The sequence below is a fragment of the Galeopterus variegatus genome, unplaced genomic scaffold (genome assembly GCF_000696425.1).
Source record: "Galeopterus variegatus unplaced genomic scaffold, G_variegatus-3.0.2 Scaffold7143, whole genome shotgun sequence".
Classification (NCBI taxonomy): Eukaryota; Metazoa; Chordata; class Mammalia; order Dermoptera; family Cynocephalidae; genus Galeopterus; species Galeopterus variegatus.
In genome coordinates, this window is record NW_007733254.1 from 75673 (window position 1) to 89429 (window position 13757).

The window sequence follows — 13757 nt, forward strand, 5'->3', positions numbered from 1 at the left end:
CGTGAGGGAGGGCAGGTGCTCTCAGCAGCCTGCAAAGGTTATTTCAGGTACACTGGACAGAAGGGACTACAGGAAGTGTAGTGTCCCCAATGCTTGCTGGGGGGTCGGGGAGGACAATTGGTCCCTAAAGCCACGGCCAAGGCCTTGCTGCCAGGAATGCTGGGGTGCAGTGGTAGGGGCTGGTGAGCTGCAGGTTGGGGAGTGCTTCCAACAGCTCATGGCACTGAGGTCACGGCGCAGTCTCTAAGTGTTCTACCTCTGGACCAAGTCGTCCGTGTGATTTCAACAGCACTAGGGACTAAGGGGCCTGGTGTCGCCCAGCCTGTAGAGGAGCTCAGCTGCTGCCCAGAGTCTTGGTGCCACTCCCTGGGGTGGGACAAGAGTCATGAAGACTTGGCACATCTCACTGCCATGAGTACAGGACACTGTGGGGAGCAGGAGGAACTTGGGCAATGAAGGGAAGTGGCAGGTGCTGCAGGGGGACCCAAGTGGGGGTGTCACTGGCACAGGGAGGGAGGGAGACCCCTCGGGACTGCTGTGGTGGCATGTGGACAAAGCCAGGCTCCAGCCCTTACAGAGCCATGCAGTGCTGGCGTCACTGTCAATCAGCCCGTCCTCAAGGCACGCTGTCTGAAGACCAGGCTGACCTCAGCTGTACCCTTTTGTCAAAGGAGTCAGTAAGCGCTCGGTGAGGGGCCTGTGTCCACGAAGGCCAGCCAGGACCTCCAGAGCTCCGAGGGGTCACATTGGAGTTACTGCCACCGTGTGCAGAGCAGGGAACCGTGACCCACCACACGCTGGAAAAAGCGTCAGGCAAAATGTGATTAAAAAGTTGGATGAGAGGAGGCTGCAGGAGCGACGTTAATTACAGCAGTTAACCCACGAGGCGGTGCCGCCAGGCTTAGCCTCTTTGGAATTCTTGGAGTTTGCTTATGATTAATTATTTTTGGGAATAACAGCCAGTATTACAGCTTGTTAATGGGCTTAAACTAATAAGTTTTCTTAAAAACTGAGAGGTTTAAGTCTGCTTCTGCTTCCTACGGGCAGCAGGCATTCCCCGTGAAAAGTGCACCAGCCCCTGCTATAAAGCCGCTCCCCATTTGGTTGTCCCTGAAATGAGGGCAGTGGGCCCCTGACCCTCCCGGACAGACGCGCGGCTCTCTGCGGACCGGCCTCCCCTGGCGGCTGGAGAGACTGACCCTTGTTAAGGGCAAATACTCTGTTCTAGTGAAGAGCTGGGCCAGGTCCTGAGCAGGCAGAGGGGACAGGGCACTGTGCAAACAGTAGGATGTGCAAGGGCGTTTTCATCCAGGTGGGGCTGTGGGGGACAGGGACAGCGACTGGAAACCCCACAAGAAGCCCGGCGGCTGCGGCTCCCATGCAGTGGTCTGAGGTGTTCAGAGTCACCAGTGCTGCGGTCCACCGTTTGCTCTGGAAACATGGCAGGGATGGCACTGGTGTCCCTGCACAGGATCAAGCCATCCTCCCATGGAGTGCCCCCAAGCAGAGGATGAACCTAGCACAAAAAGTCCCACGTTGGAGGTAGCTCTGAGAGCAAGCCCAAGCCCAGGCCCAGGCTGGACCCCATGGTCCTTGACTGGATCAAAGAGATGGCAGGTGTTTCCAGTAAACTGAGGCTGGGTAAAGTCCCACGTTGGAGGTAGCTCTGAGAGCAAGCCCAAGCCCAGGCCCAGGCTGGACCCCAGGGTCCTTGACTGGATCAAAGAGATGGCAGGTGTTTCCAGTAAACTGAGGCTGGGTGCCTCCCAGGGCTGAAGGTAGGGTGGGGTTCGGGGTCTAGCAGCGACAATGAGGGGAGCCCAGTGCAAGGCCAGGCTCTGCTGGCAGGGCTTTCCGGGGGTGGCCCGAGCCCAGTGTTCCAGCATAAGCAAGGGCAGGTGCCCTGGGAGGAGCAGCAGGCCAGGCCAGGACCCGGTGATGGAGACTGAGAGACAGCAGGTCGGGAACCACGTGGGTGGGGAGACACTCTACAGTTTACCTGTGGCTGTGGAAAGGGTGGGCCAGCCAGGGGCAGGGAGAACCAACTGGCGTTTCCCAGTTAGAGAAGGGATGGTAGAAAGCAGAGGAAACGTTGGGGGGTCAGGGAGAACCCCCTCCCGCCTCCGTCCTGCACTGCAGAGATTCCTCCTCTTGGCTGCCTGTGCCTGCCTGAGCAGACTCGGGCCACACGGAATGTGGCAGAACTAGCAACAGAGGCAAGGGCTTGGTCCAAAGAAGACAAATTGGGGATCTACCCTCTAGCCTGCAGGCTGGACCATCCCCAGGTGTGACGACCCACAGCAACACAAGCCCACAATGCACTTCCTCTCCTGAGCACAGGGTGGGCATCGTCCGGGGACTCTGCACTGAAACATAACCAGCAAATGCCCCTTCCAGATGCCAGCAGTACCTAATGCTCACAATTCCCACTAGGATTCCCAAGTGCACAGGATGAGATGTGTGGACAGGAAAACATGCAAGTTCATACAGCGGCCGTTAAGCATGGATGCTGCAGTGTAACCCCAGACAGAGGCGTAAACGTGAGTTATGCACACAGGCTTGCACGCATGTGTGCGCACACACACACACTGCACACAGCACACAGCATTCAGCACATTTTCATTGGAAGTAGAAACTAATGCCAGGCTTAGTCAAACTCACCTGTGTAGGGCAGGCACAAAGTACCTGCACATGTAAATTCATTTCCACTAATTACCGTGAATTAAGTATGATGTATTTAAGTGTTATGCATTGGCCACAGTAAATTATATCTGCACATTCTTTCTCACCATGATCAAATTCTGAAGTGTGCATATGTAAACCAGCATCATCTACCGGGCATAGGCTGTGTTCTGTCTCCTATTCTCTCTTTCATGTCCTCGGCCAATAACCACATGATGGAAAATGGAAACACCTGCAGAAGCCACCTCTGGCTGAGCCCTGGGCACACAGACCTGAGATAAGGTCTCTGCGGCAGAGGGATTCATCGCTGACAAGAAAGACAAGATAGGACAAAATGACGGAAAGAACGCGGAATGAATGAAAATCCTTAGGGACAGTAACACACCTAAAAGGAGATTTTAGAGTGGACAATCTTTGACTTCTCTCTCCCCGCAGTCCTTCCCGAACCAGTTCACAAGTCTAGTCTGTTTGCTGTTTCCCAGATGGCTCTCACATGTGATTCTCAGCACTGTCCCCCTCCATCCCCATCCCTGTCACTTCTCACCTGGCCTCCTGCATGGCCTGAATCTCATGTACACACACACACACGCACGCACACGCACACGTGCTTGTGAATATCGCAGTCACACAGCTTGTGTCCTCCACGCGCATCCTGAAGACACACCCACACACGCGCTTGCATGTGTCAGTTGCTAAGCAAACCACAGGAAACGTTATGAATTCTGGGTAGGTATGTGTTGCCTGATCCCTGTAGTCCTTAAAATGAGCAAAAAAGATGAAGAAAGATCTGCATTCTGGCTCATATACAAGGAAAAGCATTCAATGAGCGTGAGGTTTTCTGACAGGAAAGGTCGCTGTCTTCGTTTTCTTTTGTTTATCGCACAATCCCTGAAATTGGGGGATTTTTAGAGAGAAGGAATTTATTTCTTACAGATTTGGAGTCCGGGGTCCTGGGGCGCATCTGGTGAGGGCGTTCTTCTTGGTGGGGACTCTGCAGAGTCCTGAGGTGGCGCCGGGCGTCACATGGCGAGAGGACTGAGCGGGTTAAGGTCCCTGTTTTCCTTAATGTTCCCAGTCACTCTCATGATCCCCCATTAATCCATCAGCCCATGAATCCATGGATGGATGAATCTGTGCAGGAGGACAGGGTCCTCATGATCCGATCACCTCCTAAAGGCCTCACCCTTCAAATGCCACAGTCAGAATTCCCACCCTCTTAACGCAGTCGCCCTGGGCTCGAGTTCCAGAGTGAGCTTTGGAGGGGACAGACACTCAAACCACGGCAGTCAGCGGATGGGTCCTGCAGCCACACGTCCCGCAATGGCAGCTCTCAGAGGGAATTAGCCGTAAACACTTCAGAGGCTGATTACTTCTGAAAGCACCTCGCCGAGCAGAGGGAACGACTTCTCCAGAAGCACCTGGGGTCCCGCCGCCTCCTCGGCTTTGCTGGGACAATTTTCACGTGCAGCCCTCGGAGAGACCACAGACATTGAGAGCACGGGTGAAGGCAGGGTGGTCAGCTTGGGTGGACATGGGGAATTTAGAGCCTGAGAGGAGAGGTCGTCTGCGGGAGGTGCCTGTCCCGTCTGTTCCCAGAATCAAACATGCTTGGTCAGGTTGTGTGCCTGCCAGTGGCCTGCAGCACAGAGCGGTGCCATCTCAGGGTAAGCATGTTGGGATGAATGACTCCTTCACTCTGCGCCCAAGAAGGCTCTGACTGTCCTTCCTCCTTGAGTGAGGAAGACTTCAGGAAGTCCCTCTTGCAGCTCTTTTCAAGGGAACAGTGTGAGCTACCGAGTGTCACAGCCATGGCCAGCACCTCGCCACAGGAAATGCTGGCCCATGCTGCTGGCTAATGAAGGACAGTACAGTGACACAAGAAGGTGAAAAAATAAACAGCGGCGGTGGTGAACGCAGATCACTCTCTTAAGGTGGAGTCTGTGTTTTTCACACCTTTGCCCTTTCTTCAGGATGCTGATGAGGACAGGAAGTCGGTGGTGAGAGAACTGGTTCTACCCTCCCAAAGGTTTCAGCCAGAAGCCATCGAACTAAAAACAAAGCTGGGGACATCATGTCCTTTGCTGGACTGCTGCAGCACTCTTGAGAGCCCTGTTTCCTGCACACAGTGGCAGCTCTTAAGAAAGAACGCATTGCAGCAGTCGCAGAAGAGGCAACGGTCCCAAACAATACGACCGCTGTAGTGGTGGTGGATAGGGTGGCCTGGCGCGTGAGTCACCACTCCGGGAGAGCTCTGGCTTGTGCACATGCTCTGGTGGATGTCTTAGGAGTTAAGTTCGGAGGAGAAATGATGGGCCTGCGGCCTGGGAGTTTATTTCCTCAGACATCTGAGACCGTGGCAGATAAAGATGACACTGTGACCGCCAGTTCTGAGATCGTGATGGTACCTGTCAGAGCCTGTCAGCAAGAGAGGGCGATCTGGTGCAGAGAAATGTTAATGTCTTCAAGTTCATTATTCCTCAGATCATCAAGCACAGTCCTGATTGCTTTGTCTTCATGGACTCCACCCCAGTGGACACCCTTACATGTGTTACCTGGAAACTAAGTGGATTACCGAAATGTTAATGTCTTCAAGTTCATTATTCCTCAGATCATCAAGCACAGTCCTGATTGCTTTATCTTCATGGACTCCACCCCAGTGGACACCCTTACATGTGTTACCTGGAAACTAAGTGGATTACTCAAGCACCAAGGGACTGGAGGTGGCTGTAATCTGGATTCTGCTAGATTTCCCTACCTTATGGCTGAAAAGCTGGGCATTCATCCCAGCAGCTGTCATGGATGGATTTTGGGAGAAAGTGGCGACTCCAGTGTGGCCATGTGGGGTGAACACGGCGGGTGTTTCTCTCCATGGACTGAATCCAGAGAGGGGGACGGGCAGTGACAGTGAGAACTGGAAGGAAGTACAAAGAATGTGACTGAACGTGCCTATGGAGTCATCAGGCTGAAAGGACAGGCCAACTGGGCCACTGGATTAAGTGTGGCCAGTCTCACTGAATCCATGTTGAAAAATCTCTCCAGGATTCATGCAGCGTCAGCAACGGTGAAGCAGACATACAGCACGGAGGAGTCTGCCTGAGCCTTCGTGCACCCTCAATGCTCGGGGACTGCCGGTGCGACCAACCCAAAGCTGAAGGACGATGAGGTTGCCGAGCTCAAGAAATGTGCAGATCCCCGAGGGACATCCAGGAGGACCTGAAAGGCCGGCGACGAATTCGGGCTCACTGGGTTAAAGCCCCTGCTTGGTTTAATGCTTGCAAATGAGCCCTTAAACAAATAAAATTAACTATTGTAGTGTGAAAAAAATAAATACATAACAATGAAAACAAAACTAGAATATAAGTCACCTTCCAATGGTATCACGAGAAGAAAGGAATTTGAAGAGCCACTGCCATAAATATGAATAAAAGTGCTAATAATTTTATATGCGATTGGGAAAATAATAAGATAAATTTTAAAGTTACAGGTTTACCGGTTAAAAAACGCGCGGGAGCACATGTGTGCGCACGCTCACGTCGTCATGCAAGTGGAATTAAGCAAGCAACAGAGGATCTTTTCACAGGCCCTCTTAGCAGCACCCCCTGGTTTTTGCCTTTTGGTAGGTAATGATTGGTTCTGAAGAGACATGCCAGGAGAGGACGTGCCGTTCAGTCCCAGAGTCTGAACCGCGCTGCCAAGCTCGGTGCTCTCCCACTGCGCCTGTCCTCGTGGATCTGACCCGATCCTGGAGCTGCGCAGAACTGACGCCCAGCTGCCATGGGCTCCCTCTCCCTGCCTGTCCCTCCCCAACCCAGGTGAGCTTGGCGTGGAGGGAGTGGAGAGAGGAGCAGCAGCAGCAGAGGACCCAGGGAAAGTTGATCCAGAGAGGTCGGATTCACCAGGCACGTGACCTGGAGGCAAATCAAACAAGAATGCTTCAAGAAAGAGAAAGGGACCAACTCTGTCAGGTGCTGACAAAAGGTCAGCACCAGGAGCACAGAGAATGCACCGTCTGGATTTAGAAAATGCAAGTTATTGGCGACCCGGATAAGAACAAGTTCAGAGACGTAGGGGGGTAGAGTCTGCTTCGGTTGAGTTGAAAAGAAAATAGGAGGAGACGGATTGGGACCAGCAAGGATGGACACTGATATGGATTTAGAAAATGCAAGTTATTGGCGACCCGGATAAGAACAAGTTCAGAGACGTAGGGGGATAGAGTCTGCTTCGGTTGAGTTGAAAAGAAAATAGGAGGAGACGGATTGGGACCAGCAAGGATGGACACTGATTCGGAGGCATTTTGCAAAAGGAAGGAGAGAAGCAGGCTTCGGCTATAGGAAGCAGCAGGGTGGGAGAACACTCCAGACCTGGCTCCCAAGTCTGCACTGCTCAGTTACCCCATTTGATTCGTGGCGTTCCATCCGCCCAGTTGCTCAGGACAAAGTCTTTGCAGTCATCCTTAAGTCTGACTTTCTCTCCCAGCTACAGGCATCCTGTCCACAAGGCAGCTGTCTGTCCCTTTAAGTCAAATCCTCAACCTGATTGCCCCTCAGCAGCCACCATTATCTGCGTGGTCCACGCCTCCAGCATACCCCACTGGTATCATCACAATAGCTTCCTGCCTGGTTGTGCAAAAACAAATAAATTAATCTAAACAGGGACTGTTCAAGACCCTTACCTACATCACAAAGACCTGGCAGGGCCAGGTGAGAACACCAACCCCTGCACGTGTTTGCAGACAGCTGCCCTGGCAGCCCCACCTGTGGCCCCAACCTGACCTTGAAGGCCACCAGGTCTGCATCCCACCTCACCCGGATGCATGGATTAGACCAGGCCCTGCAGGCTCAAGACACGCGAGAGCCAGGAGCACCTCAGGAGCCACATCCCACTGGCCTCTCTCCTCACCGTGAAGAAAACAAGGCCGGGAGAGAGAAGTGGGGCCTTCAGAGCCACGCCTCATCCAGGCCCCTGTCCTGTCTTGATATCTCTCAGCACTGGTGTTCTTCTGCCACCACGGCTGTGCCTGCTCCGCGCACACTCTGCATCCCACCGCTGCCTTCTGTGGGCCTGGTCCTCAACCTACCTGTGTCCCTGTCCCTCAGGGAGGTTCTGCTGGTGTGTTCTGCTTAGGTCCACAGGCTGCCTTGCCTGTTCAGTGAGGACAGGCTGGACACCACCGTGAGCGGGACAGTTCTAGTCCCGGGGGCCAACTATAAGTCATAACACTCCCCAGTCCTGGCACCTAATTCCCAGAGTGGTGGTCATCTAAAACTCCACCCAGTCCCTGGGTTTGCCTGGCCAGCTTCCCTGCCTAGTTACCCAAGGAGATGGGGCTCCTGAGGGCACAAGCCTGGCAGGAGCCCTAAAGAGCAGCTGGCAGTCTGGGGGCTCCTTCCTCCAGCCAGTACAACCCATGGTGACCTGAGGGAGACCCTCTACAAAAGCCATCATTGCAAAAGGGCCACTGCATGCCATTCAGGCCCTGGCCCATGGCCTTAGCAAGAGGTGTCATAGCTATGAGGACGATGGGATGGCCTCCATGACTCCAGCCCCAAAGCCCTATTAATTATGACCTTTAGAGAGGTCTGGTCACAACAGACCAGGCTGGATCTTCTCTTTTCATCACACCTGAGCTTGGTCCCGAGGTTGGGCCACCTTCCACCTGCCAGCAGGCACACCTGTGCCCCAACGCCTTGCCGAGCTCTCTCCTCCCCCACTCTGCCTATGACCACTGACGATGCTCTCTGCCTCGGGCCTGTGGGGCTGAGGGGCGGTGCTGGCCTAGATACATGGCAGGCAGCAGCACCAGGGAGCAAGAGCCTGCAGGGGCCGCCCCAACCAAACGTGGGAGTCGGTGGAGAGGGACTTGTCTCCTTCATTCCTTGAGTGTGACACTCTGAACAACTGTGCGACCCCCTGCCGAGTCCCAGTGGGACTGACCCCATGGCCATGGGGTGTCACACCTCATACCCAGTCTTTGTGTCAGTCTGCTTCTGGGTACCCAACCCGAGTCAGCCCTCCAAGGCATGTCCTCTAAGGCAAGGCCAGCTCAGCGGGATCAACCTGAGAGGGACAGGACCAAATGCAGCTGGCCTGGTCCACCAGCGTCCTCCAGAGGGAGGGGTGGCCCTCTCTTGAGATCACTAGTAAATGCTCAGAACACAACCTAGTGCCAGGAGCAGAACAGGGGCTCAGGAGATAGGGGGAACTGCCTGATTTGTTGATGGGGGGACCAAACAAACTGATCTATTTAAGAAACTTCAGAGCCACTGCACACGTTGTGCTGGAGAGCCTGTTGCTAGCTGCCGCCATTTCAGCAGACACAGTATCACAACTGAAAAAAGGTAAAGAAAGGGGAGGCAGCAGGTTCTGAAAAGCCATCCTTTGTCACCAGCATGTGGACTCTGATGGCCCTGAGAGCCAGCTCCACCTGGCTCGATGGCAGTTATTTCAAGCACCATGTGTGCGGGTCACTGAGAACAGTCGCCCTTTCCAAGACAGCACACACACGCAGGTTCTTTTCAGCATGAGAAGCACATCCCTTTCCTGTGGTCACTCTTGTGATTTCAGTTTTCTTGGAAAGCCTCAGGCGTACATGAGCTTTCTCTCCACTTGTGCAGACTGCAGGACTGCACACGTGCTCAGGCAAACCCTGACACACTTATCCGTGCCTGTCCTGCTCCTGCCGCCAGGAGCTGCCCGTGTGAGTGTGTTCCCGCCGGTGCCCCACGCACGGGAGCGGCTTGTGCAGCAAGAGCAGCAAAGGCTGTTCTCCTTTTCAAGTCTTTGCAGGAACGCAAATAGCAACCTGGAAACAGAAAACAATACCCTGGGCTCGCTCACAAGGAATTCAAACGCTCGTGTTCTCCCAGCCAAGAAAGCTCTGCTTACAGAACACGGTGCACACCTGCCGATCATCCAGAAAGGACGCCTTCAGCAAACAGTGTCCCTGGGTAGCCAGGGCTACCTTGAGAGAACGAGGCAGTGCTATGTAATGATGTGGGGGACGATGAGAGTGAAGGGGACAAGGCGGGTGCACTGAATCACACGGAAGTGTGGTCTGCGTGCACGGTAGCCTGACAGCAGCTGGCAGAGCCCACCCGGCTCCCCTGTAGATCCTTCTAGAGACACTCGATGTAAACCCACCAGACGCTGGCCGACGGCGTGGGGTCTCCTCAAGTGGCCTGGAGGTTCGTGCCTCTAGAGAGGTCGAGTGGAGCTGCCCGTGCTTAAAGCAGGGTGTGACCTTGGCGGTGCCGGCCGAACCCCTCCTCAGCCTTGCCTGTGCTGGAAGGGCATGCAGGGAGGGTTTGCAGACGTGCTCCTGAGGAAGGCACGATGGGCCATTCTAACCGTCTTACGTGCACTTCCTGCCTTTTTCTTTTTTTATAGTGTTCTAAGTGAGTCACTTTAGTAATTGGGGAAAATATATGAATGATTATAATAAAAACAGAAGGCATATTCTCCCTAAGCTATAGAAACAACAAGCAACAAGAAAACGCCCCTGGCTTCAGCAGACTGGGCCAGGCAGAGTGAGGGGGGGCAGGCCCCCCAGTGCCACGCCTCAGTGCCCTGAGGACAGCATGGGCGGAGGGCCGGCTGGGTCTACAGCAATGTCTGTTTGTTGAAGAACATCTATGTGGGAATGGCAGAAAATTAAAGATTAAGAGAATCCCCTGAGTAACTTTGTATCAGTAAATTTTCCCTCCTGTGGATGTGCCCACCTGCTCTGAGACAAGGTTGCTGGGAGAGCCAGCCTGTCCTCATCCCCCACAAAGGCAGGAGCTCCGTGCTGCTCTCCAGGCTACGGGGCAGGGGAGGGGGCAATTGGCTGCCTTTCCCACCATCACTGCACCTGCCATGACAGGAGCAGGAAGGCAGAGGGTCCTACAGACGGGACTCGGCCCAAAAGCGGTGGACCTCCCCCCTCCGCCCTCACAGGGGCAGCCACTGCAAAGCTGAATGGGCCACAGATGACGCACGTCCGCGGTGCAGGTCACGAGTCGGTTTTGGCCAGGGCTGCGCTTGGCTTCTCTCAGGCCCACTTTCCTTCCATCTGGAGTCTATGAGATGAGCTAACGGGCTGAACACTCAGCTGAGTGTCCCGCTACCACATCTCTCACTGGGGCACCCTCCAGCCCATGTGGCCTTGGGAGAACTCTGCCTTCTGTGTCTTGATGCCATGGCCTCCTGCAGGGGCTCCAAGACCCACTGTCCCCTGGATGATGGAGCAGACTTGCACACTGCTCATTCTGAATTAGATCACTGAAAACCACATTGTGCGACAACATTCTACCAGAAGGGATCAGGAAGGACAATGCCATAGGATGGAATTGTGACAGGTGATAACAGTCATTACAAGGGATAAGTAGCCACCAATATTTAAAACTGAAAAGTAGGCCTCAAAGGAATGTTCTGCACACACGACATTGCCAACTATCACGAGGACATCAGACTCCCAAATAGAAAGATGGCCTGTGTCTCAGTCTTTGGGACAGCTCATCCCTAGATCCCTTGAACCCCAAAGAGACACACTCAGGTGGAGAGCTGAATCTTGGACATCACCCGTGACCCCGGCTGAGCAGACCCAGTCATGAACTGCAGCAGGGAGCGGGACGTTAGTGGTGACAGGCCCATGCCAGCGGCTCTCTAGAGCAGCGTCCCGTCCCTCTCCTAGAGCCTGCACTGGTACAGCTTGTAGTTGGCTTCATGGAAGGTGAGAAACTATGCCTGCTAGCAGCTGAGCTCAGCCTTCTAATCATCAACATCTATACAGCTCTCGACTGCGGGTGGAGCCTCCCAGCACGCAGCTCTTTCTCAGCTAAGCAGCCTCCTGAGGCCACACGTCTTTTCTCATGGCCCAGCACAGCAGCAAGTGTCTAGGGCATGCTGACCTGTGCGTGACGGCCTCGCTCTTTGCAGCATTCACACCTCGCCATCAACAATCTTCTCCACTTCCCACCTGTCACAGCAGCAAGTGTCTAGGGCATGCTGACCTGTGCGTGACGGCCTCGCTCTTTGCAGCATTAACACCTCGCCATCAACAATCTTCTCCACTTCCCACCTGCGGTTCTAGACAGCTCGAGCCCGGGAGAGTTGAAGCCTGGCTGGACTGCTCTGGCCAGTAAGAGTGTCACTGTGCTCTCGGGCAATGGGTCCTCTTGGGGGGGTCTCTGCTCATCTGTATGGCGCCAGGAAAACATGGCGATAGCAGAACATTCCAGATTCTACATTGCCACATCCTCGGTCCTCTAGACCTCAGTCTTGGTCCCCAACCGTGGGGTCACCTGTCTCACCTCTTTCTGCCCAGGCTCCCACCCCAAGCCTTGGCTTTCTGCCCCCACTCCCTTTACCTGCCCCTTCTTCCCCTCTTGTGCCCATCCCACCTCAGGCAATGCTCCGGCCACAAATCCCCACCGTCAGGGCTCCAGGGTCCCCGTCCCCTCCTGCTCTCTACAGACCCCACCCAGCGTCTGCTCCTCGAGGAGATCACATGCATTTGGCAACAGCTGTGCTCACCTGTGCTCAGAGGCCTGCTTTTCTCTTCACGCCTCAGTTTCTACTATGTTCCAGACGGCTAATGTTGCCAGAAATCTGGCTGCCGGAAGGGCTGTTTGAATCCGAGGGATGCAGATGCCAGACTGTCGGAAATTTCACTTACAACGATGGGTGTAAGCAATAAGATGTCTTCACTACTTCTTAATGCTACTATTCTGGCACATTCCAAATTCCCTAAAATAGATTTCATTCATTTGCCTATGAGAACAGCCCTGCACCGCACATGTGGGCCAGCTGGAGCCAGAAAGGAAGGGCCGGTGCACGGAGCATCAGGGCTACTTTCTTTTCCTCTCTTTATTTTACTGTGGAAAAATACACATAACATAACATAAAATGCACCATCTTAGCTGTCTTTAAGTGCACAGTCCAGGAGCATCAAGCACATTCACATCGTTAGGCAGCCATCACCGTCGTCCATCTCCAGAACTTTTCCATCTTCCCAAACTGAAGCCCATTAAATACCAACTCCCCGCTCCCTCTCCCCAGCCCCTGAGAACCCCCTTTCTGTCTGTCTCTGAATTGGCCTACTCTAGGGACCTCAGATGAGTCGAATCATAGAGTATGTGTCCTTCTGTGACGGGCTTATTTCACTTCACATAATGTCCACAAGGTTCATGCATGTTGTAGCATGTATCCGAATGTCCTTCCTTTTTAAGGCTGAGTCGTGTTCCACTGTGTGCACAGACCACATTTTGTGCATCTGTTCTTTCACATATGGGCACTTGGGCTGCTCCCCCCGGCTACTGTGAATAATGCAGCCGTGAATACCAGTGCACAAAGGCCTATTCAAGACCCAGCTTTCAGTTCCTTTGGGTCTACACCAGCAGCAGACTCGCTGGATCACATAGCAATCCCATGTTAACTTTTTGAGGACCCCCCGTACAGTTTCCACAGCTGGAGCTCTTTCAAAGCACCAGTGCTGCCTTGACGGTGTNATCTGTTCTTTCACATATGGGCACTTGGGCTGCTCCCCCCGGCTACTGTGAATAATGCAGCTGTGAATACCAGTGCACAAAGGCCTATTCAAGACCCAGCTTTCAGTTCCTTTGGGTCTACACCAGCAGCAGACTCGCTAGATCACATAGCAATCCCATGTTAACTTTTTGAGGACCCCCCGTACAGTTTCCACAGCTGGAGCTCTTTCAAAGCACCAGTGCTGCCTTGACGGTGTTTGCTCAAAGCAACTCCCGCATGATCTCTGGAAATTTCAGCACTAAGAGCAAAACATCCGCTCTCTCCACCTCAGGCCATTAAACACAGGTCTGCAGGCTCTGAACATGCACAGACCCCTGACTGGCATTCATTGTATTTACGTACCAACGAGGTCTGCTTGAGAGTTAAGACCCGAAGACTGTTCAGTGTGGACCTCTGACCAACCGTCTCCAGCAGATGCCCATCAGGGCTCCTCATCTGCCACCACATCCCCAACCAGATGTCACTCTCACCACCACTGACAACCACCGGACATGGGTACTGTGTCCCCAGTGCTGTTATCACAAATTCAGTGAAGCAGTCCAGCCCAG

General features: G+C 53.8%; 1 pseudogene; it reads left to right on the forward strand.

The window, feature by feature from the left end:
* Positions 1–5779, forward strand: part of LOC103607124 — a 31112-nt pseudogene extending 25333 nt beyond the window's left edge.
* Positions 5780–13757: the final 7978 nt, after the last annotated feature.